Source organism: Ochotona princeps, chromosome 6 (genome assembly GCF_030435755.1).
Source record: "Ochotona princeps isolate mOchPri1 chromosome 6, mOchPri1.hap1, whole genome shotgun sequence".
NCBI classification, from domain to species: domain Eukaryota; kingdom Metazoa; phylum Chordata; class Mammalia; order Lagomorpha; family Ochotonidae; genus Ochotona; species Ochotona princeps.
This window is the reverse complement of record NC_080837.1, coordinates 506,312-527,932: the sequence shown is the minus strand read 5'-3', so window position 1 is coordinate 527,932 and position 21,621 is coordinate 506,312. Positions and strand designations below refer to the sequence as shown.

Sequence of the window (21,621 nt, the reverse complement as noted above, 5' to 3'; positions counted from 1 at the left end):
TTTGTATTGATAACAAGAGAGTGTGTAAAGCTTCCAATAAACTAACAAGTGACATCGTGGGCAAGGGAAATGACAGTCTAGAAGAAGAAGATTCCAATTCATCTTTATTCTAATCAGGATGAAGTCCTATTTCCTACTTGTTGAACGAGCGTACTCTACAATTATCAAGTTAGGAACATGGAGTTGACACACATTGGCATATTATCATAGAGACCGAAGCTTTCTTACTATTCCTTGCAGTATTAGCAACGGCAATGGAGAATTAATCCTTGAGTATGAAAATTCATAGGAATAAATGCATGATTCTCAGCACTCTGTACTAAGTACTAAAGGTAGCAAGTAAACATTAATTTTGGAAGCAGATAATTTTTTTTTTTTAATTTTGGGAATCTTTTCATAGCTGATTAGGGAATAAAAGGTCAAGGATTACAGGAAAGTGGGTAAGACCATTATTTCCACATTGTGTGTGTGTGTGTGTATCTGGGGTAAGGATGGAGACAAACAGAGAAGCCCCACCCAACCTCCCACCCCATCCCAGGGTCCCCAACATGGGGCATGCTTTGAGGGCACTGCTCAAGTGGTTTTGATAGTTCAAAAGCTGCCGATCTCACCATTCCAAGCACGATGAAATCTCTTCAAAATCCACTGGCTGACCCAGTCCACCTTAGGGTCCTCTATTGTGCTACCAGATGTCCTCTGGAGCTTCCAATGGACCAACATTTCCTCCATGTGCACTTGGATATTAGTCTACTGTTCCATCTGAGCCTCTGAGGAGGCCCAGCTCCGACACATGCACTCCATGACGACCATGGAACTGGAAGCAGATAATTCTAGGACCACCTAGAAAATCCATTCCTGTAGCATTCCTCAGCATTTTTCCTCATGTGTTCTGGCTTCTTCAAAACTCTTGATGATCCAGTCAAAGTATCTGGTTATTTATAAATTTCTTAGTGCACTTTCCTTCTGCATTGTTTTTAATGATCACTATCTATTGGGCTTGGAAAGTGTTAGCAGTCACATTTTATTGAATGAAAATTTGTCACACAGACCTATGTGTGAATTTCTTTTTACGGTATGTCTTTTTGGGACAAGTGGTGTCCCCGAGGCTATTCTTTGTAGATTAAAAGAGGCATGACATTGAACATGGAATTGTCTATTGTTACAATAGACAATTGTGCCCCCTGATTTCAGTACTTCTCGGATTTGGATCTATCCACCTGTATATATTTGAAATGATTCTGAAGGAGTACAAAGTGAATTTAAGCTTTTGGATCAGTAGACCAAACAAAAGACACATGAGTATGGTTATATATGACCTCATACTCACTTCTGATTTATAAGTTGCTTTTATGTTATTTTAGTTTCTTGGGGGGGGGGAACCATGTTTCTTAGAGAGGATAGGGCAACTTTTGTCAGGAAATATTAAAAATGAATGCCCTGTGTGAATGCCCTATATTTGCATGTCTCAGCCACTACAGAACATCTTTGTCTTCCCTACAGTCAAACACCGTTGGGGCTCTTCATCCGTAAGAGCCCGTGGCAGTGCTACTTGACATTGTATCTACTGGACTTGCTTTTTACCCCCATTTAAATGTCTCTCTTACAACCGGAGCATTTTTAGATAATCTGTCAAGGAGAGCAGGACACAATGTCAGAATGTGATTAACAATACTCTGAAAGTGGAGGGTGCATGCCAAGCATCTTCCTTAAAAGGAATGTGCAGCAGTGTTCTAGACTTTGCAGGTGATATTCCAACACATCCCAGATGATCGGATTGAAAGAACATTCACTGACCTGGGACATTCCTAGCTGAGGTGCAACCCATGATCCTTAATTTTTAAAAGGATTCTAGCAATATATTAAATTCGCAGAGTCACAGGAAATGCACAGTAATATGCCAACACAAGTCTCATAAATTCTCATGTTAATGTAATGTTAATACAAAGAGAATGGATTATAGTACTTAGATACAGCTTTAATATAATGACACCTCTTTCTCTCTCGCTCTCAATATTTTCCTTCCTTCTTTCCCTCCTTTTTTCCTTCCCTCCTTCTTCTGTTGTTACTTTCTTTTCTCATTTCTTCTTTTAATAGTTAAAAAAATTTGGGGGCTCTGGGGGATGGCTGATGTCTTAAATCCTCATCTTGTGATTGCAAGTCCTATATGGGCACTGGTTCGTGTCCCAGCTACTCCACTTTCCATCCAGCTCCCTGCTTGTGACCTAGGGAAACAGAGGGGATGACCAAAAGCCTTAGGACCCTGCACCTGTATGGGAGACCCAGAAGAAGCTCCTGACTCCAGGCTCCTGGCTTTGGATTGGCTCAGTTCCATCCATTGCAGCCACTTGGGGAGTGAGACAGTGGAAGGAAGATATTTTTCTCTGTCACTCGTTCTCTGCAGAAATCTAACGTATCTTTCCAATAAAAATAAATAAATCTTTAAAACTTATTTTAAAGTTACCTTATAGTCAAAGTGTTAATAATTGAATACAAATTCTAACAGTAAAAATACAAAATAAGAAGGTCTTACTTTAGTAATAACATGGACAAAGAATAAAACAATATTCCATATTATTATATGCTTATTTCATTGAAATATCTCAAATGCAGTAATTTATGCTTTCTAGAGTCTATTAGAATGACACATAGTGTAAGAGAATGGGGTAGTATGAATCACTTACCATGTGCCAGACAAGAGGTTGCTTCAGTCCCTTCTCTTCCTATTCTATGTCCCTGGAAATCTCATCCATCTTCATTTCTACAATTCTGAAATCAATATTTTCAGCCAAGTCTTTGTGAGACTGTAACCCACATATGTATTTAGTTGTTTTCATGATCTCCTCATTTGGATGTCTCAGATATGATCTCAAAGGCAACTTGTTAATAAGGAATTCTTTACCTGTAAACATATGAGGCTGTTTCTCAGTATTTTCTGCCTTAGAAAACTGCATAAACAGCTCCCTAGGAACTAAAGCAAACACCTGGGAATATTTATTTTTCCTCTCTACCATTAATTTGGTGCAGCTTCAAATTCTCCCTATTCTATTACCTTATCATCTCTAAAACATCACAACTACATCCATTTATTTATTCATCCTATGGCATGTTTGTTTTTAAACCAAAAGTTGTCCTGAATTTGATGTGATACAATGCAAGGCGTATCTTAATTAGCTTAAGTGTGGAAATCTTTAAATTAGGTATGATTATATTAAAATGCACACAGCACCCTTCAAGTATTTGCAGTTTTTTATCTGTCAATCATGCCTCAATTATGTTGGAATGAAAAGATAAAGTTTGTTTCTCAAAACATCTGTGCAGAAACACCTTAACGGTCCTGGCGGTGGTCTAGCGGCTAAAGTCCTCGCCTTGAATACACTTCCTGGGATCCCATATGGGTTCTGGTTCTAGTCCCGGCAGCCTCTCTTCCCATCCAGCTCCCTACTTGTGGCCTGGGAAAGCAGTCAAGGACAGCCTAAAGCCTTGAGATCCTGCACCTGCTTGGGAGACCTGGAAGACGTTCCTGGCTCCTGGTTTTGGATTGGCGCAGCTCCAGCCATTGTGGTCACTTGGGGAGTGAATCAGCAGATGGAAGATCTTCCTCTCTGTCTCTCCTCCTCTCTATCTGAGTGCAATAAAATTAAATAAACCTTAAAAAAAGAAGAAAAACTATTACGTCTATCTTTTAAAATGAGGCATTGGAAATGAAATTCAATGCTTGGAATGTCCTCAACTGGGTAACTATCCTCACTTAGGGAATCCTTATTTTCCCCACCTAGGATCACCAGAAATGGAGAGCTGGAAATGTAACTCTTCGTGAATGTGTGTGTCACCCTTGCTCAGGGGTTCTACTGATCTTTTCTGTTTCATTCCAGTTTAGTATACTTACCTGGGCTACCAAAGTGGGCAATGTCTTTATTCTTTATCAAATAATTATGGATGGCTTCTTTTGTAAAATACAGTGAATTTCAAATGCTAATCTACCAAAATAGGGATGTGCAAGCAAAATGCGAGCCTCAGTTCTTATTTATTATATTTAGTAAACATAGAATTGTAAAAGTTTCTAAGTGTTTCTCTCAATGTTTACCTACTCATTTCACACTGGTAAAGTTTGCAAACTGGTGTCATCCACCCACAAACTTCATTTTTGAGTAGTACTAAGGAGAAAGAAAGCTAGAGAACAAAATTGATCTTAATTAAAAAAAAATTGAGCAACCAAAGGACACTAATCCATACTTGTCAGAACAACCACAACACAAAACAACAGACTAACAATGTCCAACGTTGATGAGCATGTGGAACAGCAAAAGCTGTTGGTCCTTGGCCTTTGGAGCATGACAAGGTTCAGTCATGTCAGAAGAAGATAGTTTGGCAGTTTGTGATAGAATTAAATGCATGTGAGGGTTCGACAGCGTGGCCTAGTGGCTAAGGTCCTTGCCTTGATCCCATATGGCTGCTGGTTCTAATCCCGGCAGCTCCACTTCCTCTCTATTTCTCCTCCTCTCAGTATATCTGACTTCGTAATAAAAATAAAATAAATCTTTAAAAAAAAAGAATTAAATGCATGTGATCAAGCAACCACACACCTTAGTGATTTCCTAAAAAAGTTGAAAGCTTGCATTTAGACATATAAATACCTGCATATAAATGTTTCTAATAGCTTTCATTGTACATAATTCCAGAAGTTTTATGCAGTCAAGTCATCTTCCAACAGGAAAAATGACAAATAATTCTGCAAATACAAAAGGGAATGTTATTCTAAAAAGAAATAAGCTGCCAAGTCATGAAAAAAATGTTCAGGATTCTTAGATGTGCTAAAATTAATTCATACACTTGTTAAGCAGAAATGGAGACTTAGAGGACCTCTCACACAACCAAAATTTACAGGTGTAAAAGTTAAACAAAAGACTGACACGAATGTGTGCAATGTATTCTCAGCACCAAGCTTCAGACTGGGTTCCAACCCCCCAAGGGCCTGGCCTTTTGTACGTGTTTGTTCAATTGGGTTCTGTGGATCTCTGAGGATTCCATGATGGGATCTAGCAGACAAGAGTCTAAGACTCTCAATTACTTCAACTCAGTGGCTTTGCGTATTTTATGTATTGTAATATTCACGTGGAAGAAGGGGCCCCACAGAGGGAAAACAAAAAGTTAGAACATGCCACCCTGGTATTATCTCCAATGAAGTAAACTAACCTGAAACCTGTTTTTTTTTTTTTTTTTTTTTTCTATTTTAGGTCTAAACTATTTGACATCTAGATTAAAATTACGGTGGTTGTATGGTATCTTTAGTTCTTGTCAACTGCCCCCACAATTCCTGTTGTTCACCTTGTTTTATGCCCCAGCACAATACTAAATGTTATTTATTTTAAATATCTATTTTAAATATTTATTGATTTTATTTGAAAGGCAGGTTTTGCAGATAGAGGAAGTAGAAACAGAGAGAGAAGGCGTGATCTTTCGTCCACAGGTTCACTCCCACAATAGCCCACTGAAACTGTGAGGTTATAAAAGTGTGCTTTGGGAAATTGCACTAATTTATTCTGCAACAGTAGAAAACTATTCAAGTTTTATTTTAATTTTGTGCAGAAAAATGTAGGGTATATAACTATGGTAAAAATTAAGAAAAAGGGAAATTCTATGTAGGAAAAACTTCTTAATTCAACACAAAATTTTATATATTCATAACATGCCTGAATATTATAAATGTTAGGGCCATGACAGTAGCCTAGTAGCTAAATCCTTGCCTTAAATGTGCCAGGATCGCATGAGGGCACCAGTTCACAGCCTGTATGTTACTAGCTTGTGGCCTGAGAAAGCAGTACAAGATAGCCCAAAGCTTTGGGATCTCCATCCACGCGTGAAACCTGGAAGAGACTCCTGGCTCCTGGCTTCAGCTTGGCTCAGCTCTGACCACTGCGGCCATTTGGGGAGTAAACCAGCAGCTGCAAGATCTTTCTCTCTATCCTTTTCTCTGTAAGTGCCTTTCCAATAAAAACAGGGAAATCTTTAAAAACAGATGAAGTTGCTTCTCATGATGTATACAGAGTCACAGAGTGAAAAAGAGACTAAAACCTCTGGCATTTTCATTTTATTAAAAATATTATTATTTTTTTGAAAGGCAGATTACAGAGAGGAAAAGGAGAGACATGCAGAGATCTTGCGTTGGCTGGTTCACTTCCCAAATGGCCTCAGTGACCGGAACTGAGCCAATCCAAAGCCAGGAACTCCATCTAGGTCTGCCCTGTGAGAGCAGGGGCTCAAGGACCTAGGCCATCTTCCACCGCTTTCCCACAACAGGAAGCTGGGTGCAAAATGGAGCAACTGGGACATGACCCAGTGAGTGCATGGGATGACAGTACCTGCAGGTGAAAGATCAGCCTGGTGAACTGCCGCACTGCCCCCTCTGTTCTTTCATCTTTGGGAAACTTGTCCATCAGTTTACACAGAAACAGAAAGCAAACTAGAGTCACATTTTAATAAATTGCTTGGATGCTAAAGTGCTGTAACAATACCAGATATGCAAACTAGTAGCTTCAACATATACACTTCGTCAGCACAGTTTAATATAGCGTCTTCTCTGAAGGAATTCTGGTATTTATCAGAATGAAGGAATTTCTGCATTTAATCAAAAAGATATTCTTTTTCTATTAAAAAATAGGCAAATTTCTAGGTATAAACTGAGATTAGTCTTCAAAAGGTATATGTCACCTCAATCCCCTTTCAATCATGGAATTTAATCCACTTTTCTTGTGAACGCCTTGTAAACACTAACTCTAAATATTGACATCTTGGTCAAGGCTTCCTTTATGCTCCAAATAATTTTCCTAAAATATTTTGTTTTAGATTCACCAACTTTTAACATTTTTCCATCTGATTTTTTTTTTTTTTTTAAGATTTTATTGTTTTTGGAAAGCTGGATATACAGAAAGGAGGAGAGACAGAGAGGAAGATCTTCCATCCAATGTTTCACTCCCCAAGTGAGCCCCAACGGGCCGGTTCTGTGCTGATCCGATGCCGGGAACCAGGAACCTCTTCCGGGTCTCCCATGCGGGTGCAGGGTGCCAAAGCTTTGGGCCGTCCTCAGCTGCTTTCCCAGGCCACAAGCAGGGAGCCGGATGGGAAGTGGAGCTGCCGGGATTAGAACCGGCACCCATATGGGATCCCGGGGCGTTCAAGGCGAGGACTTTAGCTGCTAGGCCACGCCGCCGGGCCCTCCATCTGATTTCTTACATGAATTTACATATATCCAGACACACTATTTTTCCTGAAAGAAGGAAAATTAGTATTCCTTAATGTGGAACGGGTGCTAAAGATCACAAAATGAAGAAAGAAGTGTAAGAAGAGTATGGTATTGGCCCTGACACGATAGCCTAGTATCTAAACTCCTCACCTTACGCTTGCTGGGATCCCATATGGGCACTGGTTCATATCCCAGGTACTCCACTTCCCATCTAACTTCCTGTTTGTGGCCTGGGAAAGCAGTCAAGGACAACTCAAAGCCTTGAGACCCTGCACCTGTGTGGGAGACCCAGATGAGGCTTCTGGCTTCTGGCTTTGGATTGGCTCAGCTCCAGCCATTGTGGTCACTTGGGGAGTGAATCAGTGGATGGAAGATCTTTCTCTCTGTCTCTCCTCTCTGTAATCCGACTGTCCAATAAAAAAATAAATTTTAAAAAGAAAGTATGATAACATGTGAAGGGTATAATTTAGTAGAGACAACATTTGCAAATAGATGCGTGTAGATGTGTGTGTGTGTGTGTATGCATCTGTGTATATACATCAAACAAAATGTGTACATACAGTTCTTATATATATAAATGTACTTTTTTATATATTAATTTTTCCTATGGAAGAATCCATATGGAATTTTTTCCTCTTTCTCAGGCTTAATTTATTGAGTACAATGGAAATCCCGATGAGGATTTGAGGAAAAGTAACCACAAATTAGAGCAGTCATTATGGAATCATGAAGAGTTCCTGAAATATGAAGTCTTTTTTCAAAGACCTTTGGGACAGCACTGTGTCACAGGGAGTTACGCTGCTGGCAGACACCCAGATGGAGAGCCTGGTTCCTGGGTTTGGCCTGGATCTACCCCTGGCTGTTGTGGCCCTCAGGGGAGTGAACCAGCAAGTAGAACTCGTCCTTTCTCTCTGTATATCTGCCTTCCAAATAAAGAAACAGGTTGCTTTTGTTTTTAAAAGACAATCTGGATGCTTCTGTCACAATGGCATGATTTTTCTTTTTTTCACAATCTTATTTTTCACTTGGGACTAAAACTTAATATTCAGTTCCCAGCTAAAATCTGTGTTTATATGCTCAACTATATGGGTATGAATTTGTTTCATTCAATTTTGTTTTGGTTTTCCTACATTTTAAAATTGTAAGTTATTAGGGCCATTATTTGAAGTCCAGTAGTTTAGTTACACAAAAACCATCACACATAGACACATATGTGTGATCATGCAATAATTATTTATATTTATAATATGTGGTCCAGGGAATAAAAAAGATGCATAATAAAGGAAGAAAATTAGTGGAAGAATAAAAGATGGTAGAAGAAGGAGGAAGAGGAGAAAAATGGAAGAAGCTGAGATAGACAGAGAAAGAAAGAGAAGGAGAAGAAATGCTAGTATAGCAGGTGTTCCAGCACACTTCATGATTTATGTTCTGCTCTTCCTCAGGGGACAAGGACTGTACCTACCTACCTCATAAAATCAAGTTTTAGCACTTTAACAATGTGTCATGAGGTGTGAACTCAACTAGCTCTGTGTGTTTCAGAACCATTGTTCTGGTTTTCTAATTGTTTTCTCCAGCTGTACCAACTGTGAAATATGCTCTTGTGAAGATGCCATAGTTGGAAATATTCTAGACTGTTCCTGGGAGTCCCCAGAGCTGCAGTGGGATGATACACTGTGGTGGATTGAGCTCCTGAAATGTTTGGGTTAGCATTACCAGAGAAACATTTAGATTATGCATGGAGAAAGAGAAGAGGGGCAGATGATAATGAAAAATGGAAAATGAAAAGGTGACTCAGGAAAATAATCCTAACTTAGCAAAATGCAACTGTTCCTAAAGAGACTAATTTAGTTATTTTTGCTATATAAGCTGCAGTTAGATTTTTTTTTTTTTTTTTTTTTTTTTTTTGTGGTGTAAAGCAATTTCCAGTGTGGTATGCTCAATGGTCCCTGGGCTTCCCCACCTTGGGGTGACTGCAATGGTCAAACTTACGTGATTATCCAAGGGTTCACAAGAGAATATTCATCAGACATGGGTACAAGTTGCATCACTTCATGTGACTTAACCTTGAGGGTCAAAAAGCATCACTTTGGGCCCAGCACAGTACCCTAGTGGCTAAACTTCTCTCCTTGCATGCACTGGGATCCCATATGGATACTGGTTCATAGCTTGGCTGCTTCACTTTCCATTCTGCTCCTTGCTTCTGGCCTGGGAAAGCAGTGGAGGATTGCCCAAAGCCTTGGGACTGTGCATCCACACGGGAGATCTAGAAGAAGCTCCTGGTTCCTGGCTTCAGATCAGCTCAGCTCTGGCTGTTTCCGCCACTTGGGGAGTGAACCAGCAGATGCAAGATATTTCTGTCTCTTTTCTCTGTAAATCTGACTGTCTGATAAAAACAAATTTTTTTTTAAAAGCATCAGTTCTACAAATATATTGATGATAAACAAAGATCAGTGAATCCCTTTCTGATAAGAGAGATGTCACAATCATATTGAAGAAAAACAAATGTATTAGGAGAAATTATTGATGACATTTAAAAAATCTTCCATAGTATATTTTCTTAGTTTCCACTAAGTCCATGCACAGGGTTTGTAGAGCACAATGAGTTTCTTTTATATTCAAAATGTAAATTTGTCTTACGCTTTTGCAAAATGTGTAATGTGTAAAAGACACATAAACGAATATAGAAAAACATCTTACTGATTACACAAGCTAATCCATAGAGGAGGATGTTAATCCACCATACACCAGTCTATTTTTCCTATGTGTGTATTTTTGTCAAGGCTTTGATAATACTACACTTTAAGTATATCCTTGGAGGGAAGAAACTATATTTGATGAGGAGATATTATAGGTCAGGAAACAATTTCTCACTTTCATTCAACTGGGACACAGTAAATGAGTGAGATCTCAAAGAAAATAAAATATAGACTTTGACATCGAAAAACAAAAGAGATGAAGAAAGACACCACATAATGATCAAAGGATCCATTCAGCAAGAAGTGATCCCCACAATAAATGTATATGCACCAAATACCAGTGCATCTGCTATGTGAAGCAAATATTAATGGATTTAAAGGGAGAAATAGGGGCAGCCTGCTGGCTGCTGGTGGGTGCCATGCCAGGGCGTCTCCATGCTCGGATCCCTGATTCCAGCCACCGCATACACGTGGTGAGCTGTCCCGGGTGGTCAGCATGCCATTTGGCGCTAGGCTCCACCTGCTGGCCGCCCAGCGGGGAGCTCTGGTGGGGGTTATTGTGGGTCATTCCAACTAGCCTGCAGCTCCCACTGGTTTATGTGAAGGCCGAGTATGTGCTGGGCAGAACCAGGCTGGACTGCAACACCCATTGGTTCCAGTGGAAGTCAGGGCTAGAAACTGAACCAACCCAGCTAATGCAACCACAAGCTGATCGGGGTGATGGACTGTGCTGGGCCCTATACTTGCTAGTGCATACAAGAACCTGGACTGGGAGCACCTCACACAAAGTTTCTTTTGGGATCTCCCTAAGCAAACTGCTGGACTCAGAACCCTAACCATGAAAAAGCAGAGGACAGAACAAGTCAATCAACCACCTCAGCCATATGTTGGCAGTGAAAAACTGGGCAAACAGAGACTCTAAGATGGACTATGTCAATCAGTGGATTCTTCAACGACCTCATCGTGCTTGGAGTGGTGAGATTGGCAGCAATTCATGACTGCTGAACTATCAAAATCACTTGAGCAGGACCCTCGGAGCATGCCCCACATCAGGGACCTGGCATGGGTGGGTGGGAGACTGGGTGGGGCTTTTCTCTTAATAACCCCCTTTACCCTAGATACATGAAGGAAGCAATGTAGAAGTAGCAGTCTTACCCACTTTCCTGTAGTCCTTGAACCTTTGTAACTATGTAACAATTATCAAAACTATAATAAAAAATGGAAAAAAATAAGGGGAGAAATAGACTTCAACACAATAATAATAATAGGGGACCTTAATACCCTACTAACATCAATGGACAGATTGATGGGACTGAAACTCAGCAAAGAAAAAATAGCACTCACCCAGACACTGGAGCAAATGGACTTAATTGATATCTGCAGAACTTTCATCTTACAGACAGAGAAAACACTATTATCATTAGCACATGGAACTTTTTCCAGGATTGACCATGTTATAGGCCTCAAAACAAGTCTGAGCAAATAAAAAAAATTGAAATCATACCATGCATCTTCTCAGATCATGATGGGATGAAATTGGAAACCAGTAAGTCAAAATATCCCCAGAAGAGACATGTAAATACCTGAAAATTAAATAATATGCTACTAAATGAATAATGGATTGTAGAAGAAATCAAAGAGGAAATAAAAAATTGATTGAAAGAAATGAAGGCATCATGCAACATATCAAAACTTACGGGACATAATCAAGGCAGTGTTGTAAAAATATAGGTGAAATCAGTAGGGGGAATGGATTTGGGGAAGTGGGAAGGGAAATCCCAGAGCCTATGGAAACCATAAAATAATAACATAAATAAATTTAAAAATATCCTTACCCAATAGAAGGGCAAGGGTCTCAGGGAATATTAAAGCAGTGATGGTGGTGAAAATTGTCCCAGAAATAAGCCAGTGGCTGATAGAAACACCATGCCAGGAGTTGGCATGAAATGCCTCGCGCAGTCATATTTTGGGAGGATATACGTCCAAGTGAAGAGGGCAAAACAGAAAACCTAGTGCCAGCATCAAGAAGAACCCCGAGTACCCATGACACCACCATCAGCCCCATCAGAGAAAGTCAGGTTTCTCCAGTATGAGCCCTGGTGATGGGAGCCTGGAGGCAAGGCCCTGGGATCCATTGCTGGGAGTCCTGGCTGGATGGCCCTGCCCCTAAGAATCTGAAGAATTCGGGCCCGGCGGCATGGCCTAGTGGCTAAAGTCCTCGCCTTGAAAGCCCCAGGATCCCATATGGGCGCCGGTTCTAATCCCGGCAGCTCCACTTCCCATCCAGCTCCCTGCTTGTGGCCTGGGAAAGCAGTTGAGGACGGCCCAATGCATTGGGACATTGCACCCGCGTGGGAGACCCGGAAGAGGTTCCAGGTTCCCGGCTTCGGATCGGCCGGCGCGCATCGGCCCGTTGCGGCTCACTTGGGGAGTGAATCATCGGACAGACGATCTTCCTCTCTGTCTCTCCTCCTCTGTGTATATCTGGCTGTAATAAAATGAATAAATCTTAAAAAAAAAAAAAGAATCTGAAGAATTCAGGTTCCAGGGGTCTCCCTTGCCGATAGGATGGGGTCTAGGAGGAGGCTTCCTTTCTCCTTCCTTAGGACAGACTCACCTGACCATTGTCAGGGGGTTCTAAGCTCACATTGCTACACAAAGATCATCCAATCAACTCAATTAGTGTGCAGAACAAATCATCCAATTGATTTAAGCATCATACAGTATAAAGTATCCAACTAACTTGGCGATAGCTGCTCCTACTGCACTCTAGGAATTGCTGCATTGCACGGCCAGAGTGAGGACTTTTTTTTTTTTTTAAAGATTTTATTATTATTGGAAAGCCGGATATACAGAGAGGAGGAGAGACAGAGAGGAAGATCTTCCGTCCGATGATTCACTCCCCAAGTGAGCCGCAACGAACCGGTACGCGCCAATCCGATGCCGGGAACCTGGAACCTCTTCCGGGTCTCCCACGCAGGTGCAGGGTCCCAAAGCTTTGGGCTGTCCTCTCCTGCTTTCCCAGGCCACAAGCAGGGAGCTGGATGGGAAGTGGAGCTGCCGGGATTAGAACTGGCGCCCATATGGGATCCCGGGGCTTTCAAGGCGAGGACTTTAGCCTCTAGGCCACGCCACTGGGCCCCAGAGTGAGGGCTTTTAAAATGCAAAACAAACAAAAGCACACATCCAGGTTTGCAAATAAGCATAGCTCAAGGCAAGTAAGCATGGTTTATTCCACTTACAGAAGCCCATTTTGTAGTTAGCCACATTTCTAAGTAGACAACAGATGAGTTTTCACATTCTCTTTCTGCATAGGTGTCTGTAACAGAACACTGATTTTTCTGCTCATCCTCACACTCATGTAGATTTAGAGGGCCTGATATGACTGTTGTCAGTTTGAATTTTGTGGTTGTTAGATTCCCTACTGGTTTTTGTCACAGAGTCAAATCTTGGACTCATTTTTACCCATACGATCATACCTGGTGGAGATGACCATCATATCTATGGCTTAGATCTGTTTCTGGACAAATGGAAAAAGGCAGTTCATGAAGCAAGCTTCTAGAGTGAAATCCAACAGGAGCAGGGCAACAGGTCCAGCCAGGGCGGTAAGCAGGTAGTCTACCATGGTGGCCAGGAGATCAAGTTTGAATAGCAATGACCTTCCTGTCTCTGGAGGTCTTTGTTTTTTCTCTTGCATCTGAAAGGTTGTTCTAAAGGCCCACAAAAGCACCACTCTGTATATTTTTTCAAACTGATCACACACATCTAAGTCGAATACACGTTGGCTGGAGGTAACGACTTGGAAAATACTCTCCCAGAAACAGTGTTCTTCAGTCCCCAAGTGACATTTCTAGGCTGGGGGTGGGGGAGAGTCTGCTTGAAGTACAATAATAATAGGCACAACACATAAAGAGCAGTCATTTTAGTGGATTTGGGTCAGTCTTATCAGAAGCGGGTCCTGGTCTGACATTAGTTTCTGGATGGGTCACCATCCATCTGGCTCCTGGGCAGAGTCTTCTTCAGTTGGCTGGTAAGGATCCATTGTCACTTCCTGGCCACCTTGCTGGCTGTGCGCACCACTAGGATGATGGTGAAGGGTCCCACCACTCTCTCCAGGCTGGGCAGATGCCATTCTAGGATCCAAACTAGGTCTCCTGTCTCAAATGGTGACTGCCTGCTATTTCTAGGCTGTGAGAAGTCTGCTTCTCATGTCAATGGTTGGTTGTGATCAAGAACCTACTGGATGACCTGCAGACTCTGTAAATTCAATCTCCCATAATTCTCCAAGATTTGTCCCACTGGTGTGAGTCTCAGTGTAATCCTGAGTTTTCCTTTTTGAGTTATCTTTTGACATGCTTCACAGCAAGCTGTTATTGAACTCACATGTGATTTAGCTTTGGGTTGTGATGTATTCTCCAAGGTAACTCAGTCATCTAGATGGAACCTAAATGGGCACTCCTGTGTACTTGTATAGTCAGTTTTCATCCTAGGACTCTGGAAAGGACTATGCACTTGTCCTGAAAGATTTTGCATCCTGATCGCAGATCCTGCAATGAGAGATTGTCCTACTGTTAGGACGCTGGCACTATAGCTGGGCTTGGTGGGTAGCTCTGGGATTGCAGTAAGGGTTAGGGTTTTGATGTCCCCCATTGGCTTTAGGGCAGCTTCTCTGGCTGCAAGAGGCACCATCTGGTTTCCAACTGCCTCAAAGCTATCTCCTTTCCCATGGCCTTTGCAGTATATGATAACCACCTTCCGGGGCAACCAGAGGGTTTCCAGCAAGGCCAGAATCTCAGAGACATTTTTAATCTGTTTTCCTTTTAAGGTCATCAGTCCTGTCTCCTGATACAAAGACCCACGTATAGGATGGCAGTGAAGGCATAGCAACTGTCAATGAAAAAGCTGGCAATGTTCCCCTCTGAATAACTCAAGTCCTGGGTCAGGACTGTTAGCTCACCCTTTTGGGTGGAAGTCCCATGGACATGGGTTTGTGCCCAGTCTACTCGTGCATAGCTGACTCTGTTCTACACAATGCTGCTCTTGTTACTGTCCAATACCTCATCTGGGTCAGGTCAAGGTCAAATCCGGGCAGGTCATAAAGGTTCTCAAAAATGAACACACAGTCACTCACTGGGTAGTCAGGATCATCACCAGGGAGCAAAGTGGTGGTGTTGAGAGCGGAAATGATTAGACATCTTACCCTGGTCTGGTCTAAATGTATAGTTTGATACTGAGTCAGGTGAACACTTGTTAGCCATCTGTCTGGAGAGCTTAGTAGAAGGACTTCCATCAAGTGAGGGTATACAAGCTAGAGATCCTGATCCAGAGGCAACTTGTCAGTTTTCCTTACTAGTAGGGCCATGGTTGCCACCAACTGAAGGCAGTTTGGCCATCAGGCAACTACCAAGTCCAACCTCCTTGATAGACAAGCCACTGTCTCTGCTCTGGACCTCAGGGTTTGAGCAAGCATTTCTTTTGCTACTCCTTCATTTTCTGCTACAAACAATTGGACCAGTTTGTGTAAATTGAGTAGTGCTGATGCTAGGACCAGGCTTAAAGTCTTGAAGGCAACTTGGGTCTCTTCTGTTTATTTTAATGGGGTATCTCCCCTCTCTGTATTGACATACAGGAGCTTAGCAATCTCAGGAAACATTGGTATCCACAGGCAACAATAACCCATGGCCCTCAGGAACTCCTATACCTGTCTGTTAATGGTAGTGGGGGAAATCTTTAAAATTGCCTTAGCTGCCCCTTTGATAAGTTTCTTTGTCCTGCTTTCAGGCTGTACCCTAGGTAAGTAGTTTTCTTAGTGTATACCCGAGTCTTTTTGGCAGCTCCCAGGCCCTGCGACATTTCTCTAGTTGCCTTTTGATATTCCTTCTCTGTGGATGTGGCCAGGAGAACATCCACATACTGTAGGAGTCACCTCTTTGTATTTGCTCTGTGGAGCTGAAGACTGCTATTGAGGGTCTTATAGAACAGAGTAGGACAGCTTTTGAATCCCTGTGGCAACTGAGTCTGGGTGAGTTGGTCCAAGAATTCTGCCTCAGGGTCGGTCCATTCAAAGGCAAAAATTGGTTGGCTTCTCTGCCAGAGGAAGGCTGAAGAAGGCATCTTCATAGCCCTACAGTCTATACTTGCTGGTCTGGAGGCAAGAGGCTTCAAGAAGGGTATGGAAGTTAGAGACAGGTGGATAGGGTCGACCCTTCTGTTTTTCCTCTCTTGGGTCTTGTACCAGATGGTAGTCATGGGTCTGAGCTCCTGGACTAGTAGTAATAGGGTGTTAAATGGTGATTGGCAGGGCACCAGAAATCTGGCTTCTCTCAGTCAATGGATATACACCATGGTGCCCTTCATTTCCTTCAGATATAGTGGATACTGCCTTACCTGTGCTGGAGTAGCTTGGCTAGTAAACTGAACCAGTACTGGTGGGTGGTGACAGGCCAACCCTAGAGCATTAGTCTCAGACTATACCCCAGAAATATCCTTCAAGAATTGGGTAAAGAAAGGAAATGGTTTGTCCTTTCTCATGGGTGAGACAATGAGATATTCTTCCCCAATGGATCAGGTAACAGTCTCCCAGGGAGCTGCCTTCCATGGCAAGTGCAGTGTGCTCCTCCTGGAAAGAGATGGTGTCTCAGAGCTTATGAAGGAGGTCCCACCCTAATAAGGGTTATGAGCAATCAGGAATAACCAGAAAGAATGAGTTATCTTTCCCTTCTCCAAGTTAGTCACTCTGATGTCAGTCCAGCGGTAAACTACAGTCTTTCCTGTAGTCCCTTGAGTGGAAGCGTTATCCTTTGACAGGGATCCAATTTTATGACTTAAAATTGAATATGTGGCTCCAGCATCAAGGAAATTAACATTTTTCCCGTGGGCTCTGAGGGTCTGGGGAGTTGGCACACTGGAGCCCCAGCCTCATTAATCTGAATTAGTTCCAAAACCTTGGAGCCCTTATTCTTTTGTGTGTGTGTGTGTGTGTACACTCATGTTTCCAAGTGTCATTTTCCCTTGCAGTAAGTACATTGACTCCTTGTCCAGGGGAAACTGTTTTACTGACTGTGACTTCCTTCATGTTACAACCACTGTTCTGGATACTGTTTTAGTTTGTCTATGTTCCCCCGAATCTCTATTCTCATAGACATCCTGGGTTATTCAGTCAGCTCAGATGTCACCTTTCCAGCAAACCCTTCCTGTTTTTGAAGTTTTCTTCTTATGTCTGGAGTGTACTGCATTACATAAGTAAGATTAAGAGCTTGTCTGTTTTCTGGAGTCCCTGGGTCAGTTGGGGTATAAGTTCGCTAGGCTTCCAGAAGCTGTTCAAGAAGTATATCAGGTGGCTCATAGGGGTGCAGTAAACGCTGAGCAACATGGGACCTGTTGGTGGGTTTTCTAGGCAGCCATCTCTACTCCCACCAACAACAAATGGTGATAAATTGAGTAATTGCTGGCAGTCATCTCAAGAAGTTCCGGGGGGGGGGGGTGTAAAAAACACAGTTTCTAAAAGAGAAATTAAGGCTTTTGGATTTTCAAAAAAGGAGGATTTTGATTCTTCCCGTTATAAAGATCAGAAGTGGAAATAGCAAAAGCCATAGAGTTCTCTCAGTACTGAGGTATGGTGCAGGGGGGCAGCAGGCGATTGCGGGATGTGGTGCAGGAGGGTAGCAGGCTGTTGTGGGGTGTGGAGCAGGAAGGAGCAGGCAGTTGAGGGTGTGGCACAGGAGCAGGAGGGCAGCAGGCGGTTGTGGAGTGTGGTGTAGGAGCAGGAGGGAGCAGGCAGTTGCAGGCTGTGGTGCTCCTAGGAGCAGGAGGGCAGCAGGCAGTTGTGGGTTGTGGTGCAGGAGGGCAGCAAATGGTTGCGGGGTTGATTGAAAGGATACAAGTCACAGAATTGGGTCAAACAATTGATAGGCAATGCATAAGGATTGGCTGTTACAGTCAATCATGACATAGTCATTGTGTCTCTTGCCCTGAAACAGGATGAATTTGCAGTGAAAAATCTCACCCCACCGTGTGGTGGCGCTTCTCTGACATCTGGACTAACCTAGACTACTAGTGTTCAATAACGTCTAAGAACACCTAACCAGCTGTGGTCCAACACTTGCTGACTCTCCTTTCCTTCCCATAGGAAACTAGCTGGAGCCACGCAGTTGTTTGTTGCTAATATCAAGCAGTGTTTTCTTTTATAAACAATATTACAAGTACTTTAACATTCCTGGGCCCGGCAGCGTGGCCTAGCGGCTAAAGTCCTCGCCTTGAAAGCCCCGGGATCCCATATGGGCGCCGGTTCTAATCCCGGCAGCTCCACTTCCCGTCCAGCTCCCTGCTTGTGGCCTGGGAAAGCAGTCGAGGACGGCCCAAAGCTTTGGGACCCTGCACCTGCGTGGGAGAACTGGAAGAGGTTCCTGGTTCCCAGCTTCAGATCGGCGCTCATCGGCCCGTTGCGGCTCACTTGGGAGTGAATCATTGGACGGAAGATCTTCCTCTCTGTCTCTCCTCCTCTCTGTATATCCGGCTTTCCAATAATAATAAATCTTTTAAAAAAAATAAGTAAAAGTAAAATTCCTGAGTCCATTAACCGTCTCCTAGTTTTCTGACTACAAAGATCTGTGGCACTATCCAGTATGTCTTTGCCTTGCTGTTGCCAAGTTGTCCTGGTCATTTGGGTGTCTCAGCCATTCAGTCACTTGATCTCTGCATCCCAGAAGGGGAACTCTCCCTCCCACCCCCTGGGAAGACTCTCCCTGCCTGGGATTACCTAGCTCAGTAAGATTGCCGTGAACAACAGCAATGCCATCAGCTTTCCATCCTTCAGAGCTCCAGCAAGGATGATGTGATTAGAGTCAAACTCTAGTATTTGCAGCATCTGAACCAGAGGAAGACGTCAGGTGCAAGAAAGCTGCTATGGACACAGATGTAGGAGGTGAAGTGGATTGGGCTGTCGGCCTTGAACAAGGAAGCCACAACACGGTGTGAACAAGCAATCACAGGACAGGCAGCACTGCATGAACCAGCAATCACAGGTCCTCTTTTGTCAGCTTCCTGCTCACTCCTCTCATCCTCACTACTGGTATCAGGCTTGCAGAGGAAGATCCTTAGCAGATGTTTCCTGGTCCTGCTGTCCTTCAGTAGCAGTCTTTTGCAGAAATGCTGGCCCCGCTCCCCATGCCAAACATCCACAGCTTGGTTGTGTATCTCCTGCTTGATTGCCACTCTGTGGAGCTGTGAACACAGGCTGAGGGGGGCTGCTTTGCTTCTTAAGTGGAACCTCCATTCTCAGCTGTGGCTGGTTTGAACATGCGTCTTCTACATCCAGCAGTCAGCACATGTCAGGGGATCTGGATGGGAGGCATGGTGAGTGTTGGGTTCCCGTAAAATCCTATAGTGTAATCAGAGGTGGGGACAGGACCTGGGACTGTCTATCATTGCCATGAGCTCACATCAGGAAAACTGTTTTGGCACAATCACAGCTTTGGCATGCCAAGCTTTCCTAAGCCCATGCTTCTAGGAACCATGCTAGCCCATTTGCCGGAGTCCAACTCCAGCTGAGTTCAGAGCTCTAGAAGCGTGCTCTGAAATAGGCGTAGAGAGAAAAGAAACGGACCACTACAATTCCAGGATCATCGTGGACAATGCAAGGAAGCTGTCCACTTTATATATAAGCAGTATAAGGTTTTCTTTTAGTGGTGATTTGATATATCCTCAGGGGGGCACAATTTACAACAGCTTGAGAAATGAGTGAGGGAGGATTGCACATTTCTTGCTTATTTTGGCTTGCCAGCTCCCACCTGCTTTCCTCAAGTCTGGGCTCTATCCTTGGTGCCGCCTGTGACAACCAGGCCCCTGTCTCGAATTATCTATGGGTTAAAAATCTGGGGCCGGGGTTTATGGGAATTGGGGTCATTGACATTAGTTAGCCATTGGGCCTACTAATTCACACAGTTTGTTAGCTAAGCAAGTAAAGCAGGAGTTACAACAGCGGAAAGAATTGCAGTTAACAATGAGCCATGGTTACTCTATCTTCATTTCAACTCTACAATGACAAGTGGGTGCTTCCAAAGAAAATTCTGCAAATTGTTTCACCTTAAGGTAGGGCATTATCCATTCTGACGTTGCAGCCAGGAATTCCTAGGTAAACAACACATATCAATCAGTAACACACTCCTACTACAATTATTTTCACAACTTCTCTATCACTTAATGGGAGAAATACATCAAAAGAGAAAAAGCATAAAGATCTAAAATGAAAAGTTTCAAACATTAAATCTCCCTACAACTGCAGGCTCTACAACTCCATAAACAATCAAACAATAATCAAAAGTATATCTCTATAATGTTAATAAAATCATCCTATATTTCCTCTAGTTAAAAAATTATGAAAGTGGCTAAAACAACTGCATTTTCTATGTTCTAAAGAGTTGCAAGGACAGTCTAACCTTTAAGGTCACAGTAACTATATATTTTTTTTTATCATAGCAGGATGGCCTTTAGGGTTACAGTAACACAATAGCCTTTAGGGTCACAGTAACAGGATGGCCTTTAGGGTCACAGTAACAGGATGGACTTTAGGGTCACAGTAGCAATATTTTTTTGTCATTGCAGTTTCAGCCCATACTCCCATCACTTCCATTAGTTTTTTCTTTATTCAATTTATTTTTTTTTCTAATTTGATTTTTTTATTATGTTTTTGACAATCTTTACATAGTTAATTAGGGAAAAAAAGGTTCAAGGGCTATAGGGAAGGGGTAAGACTATTATGTCCATACTGTTTCCTTCATGCATCTAAGGTAAAGGGGGGTATTAAGGGAGAAGCCCCACCCAGTTTCCCACCTACCCCAAGTCCCTGATGTGGGGCATGCTCTGAGATACTTGCTCAAGTGGTTTTGATAGTTCACCAGGTATGAATCGCTGCCAATCTCACCACTCCAAGCACGATGAGGTCATTGAAGAATCTACTGATTGACATAGTCCATCATAGAGTCTCCGTTTGCCCAGTATTTCGCTGCCAACATATGGCTGAGGTGGTTGATTGACTTGTCCTGTCTTCTATCTTCTTGGTTAGGGTTCTGAGTCCAGCATTTCGATTGGGGAGATCCCCAAAGAAACTTTGAGGTATTCCCAGACCAGATTCTTGTGTGTTCTAGCAAGCACAGGGTCTGGCACAGTCCATCGCCCCAATCAGCTGGTGGTTACAATTGCTGGGTTGGTTCTGTTTTCAGCTCCAACTTGCACTGGAACCAATGGGTGTTGCAGTCCAGCCTGGTTCTGCCCAGCACATACTCGGCCTTCACATAAACCAATGGGAGCTGCAGCATAGTCAGAGTGACCCACAATAATCCCCACCAGGCCCGCCCCCTACCCTGGTTTGCCAGTATGTGTAGCAGACTAGTCCAGTCTGTCCCCCATCCAATTTGGCTCTCGTACATGTCAATGGGTATTGAAGCTTAGTTCCATCTAACCAGCTCAACTATCCAGCCCTCATGGCTATTGTTGAGTGCTTCTCTGTCTAGCCACCCCATTCCCTGTCCTAGTTTTCATGCCCTCCCATGGGAGTGGTAACCCGAGAGAGAGAAGCCCACTATTTCCCTCCCAGGTCTCTCTCAGTCCTGGTTTATGCACTCTTCGGGTGGTTCTGTGAATTGACTTGACAGAATTAGCCCCCAGTGCCAGCTTCTCCCATCTGAT

At 43.0% G+C, this 21,621-nt stretch overlaps 1 non-coding gene and 1 pseudogene across 1 annotated transcript; both read right to left on the bottom strand.

Moving 5' to 3' along the window:
* LOC131480434 (E3 ubiquitin-protein ligase TRIM41-like) overlaps positions 1-21,621 on the bottom strand; it is a 73,861-nt pseudogene that overhangs the window by 23,853 nt on the left and 28,387 nt on the right.
* Positions 3,796-3,907, bottom strand: LOC118758035 (U6 spliceosomal RNA). Its single transcript, XR_004995496.2, has one exon. It is a non-coding gene; the product is annotated as a U6 spliceosomal RNA (small nuclear RNA).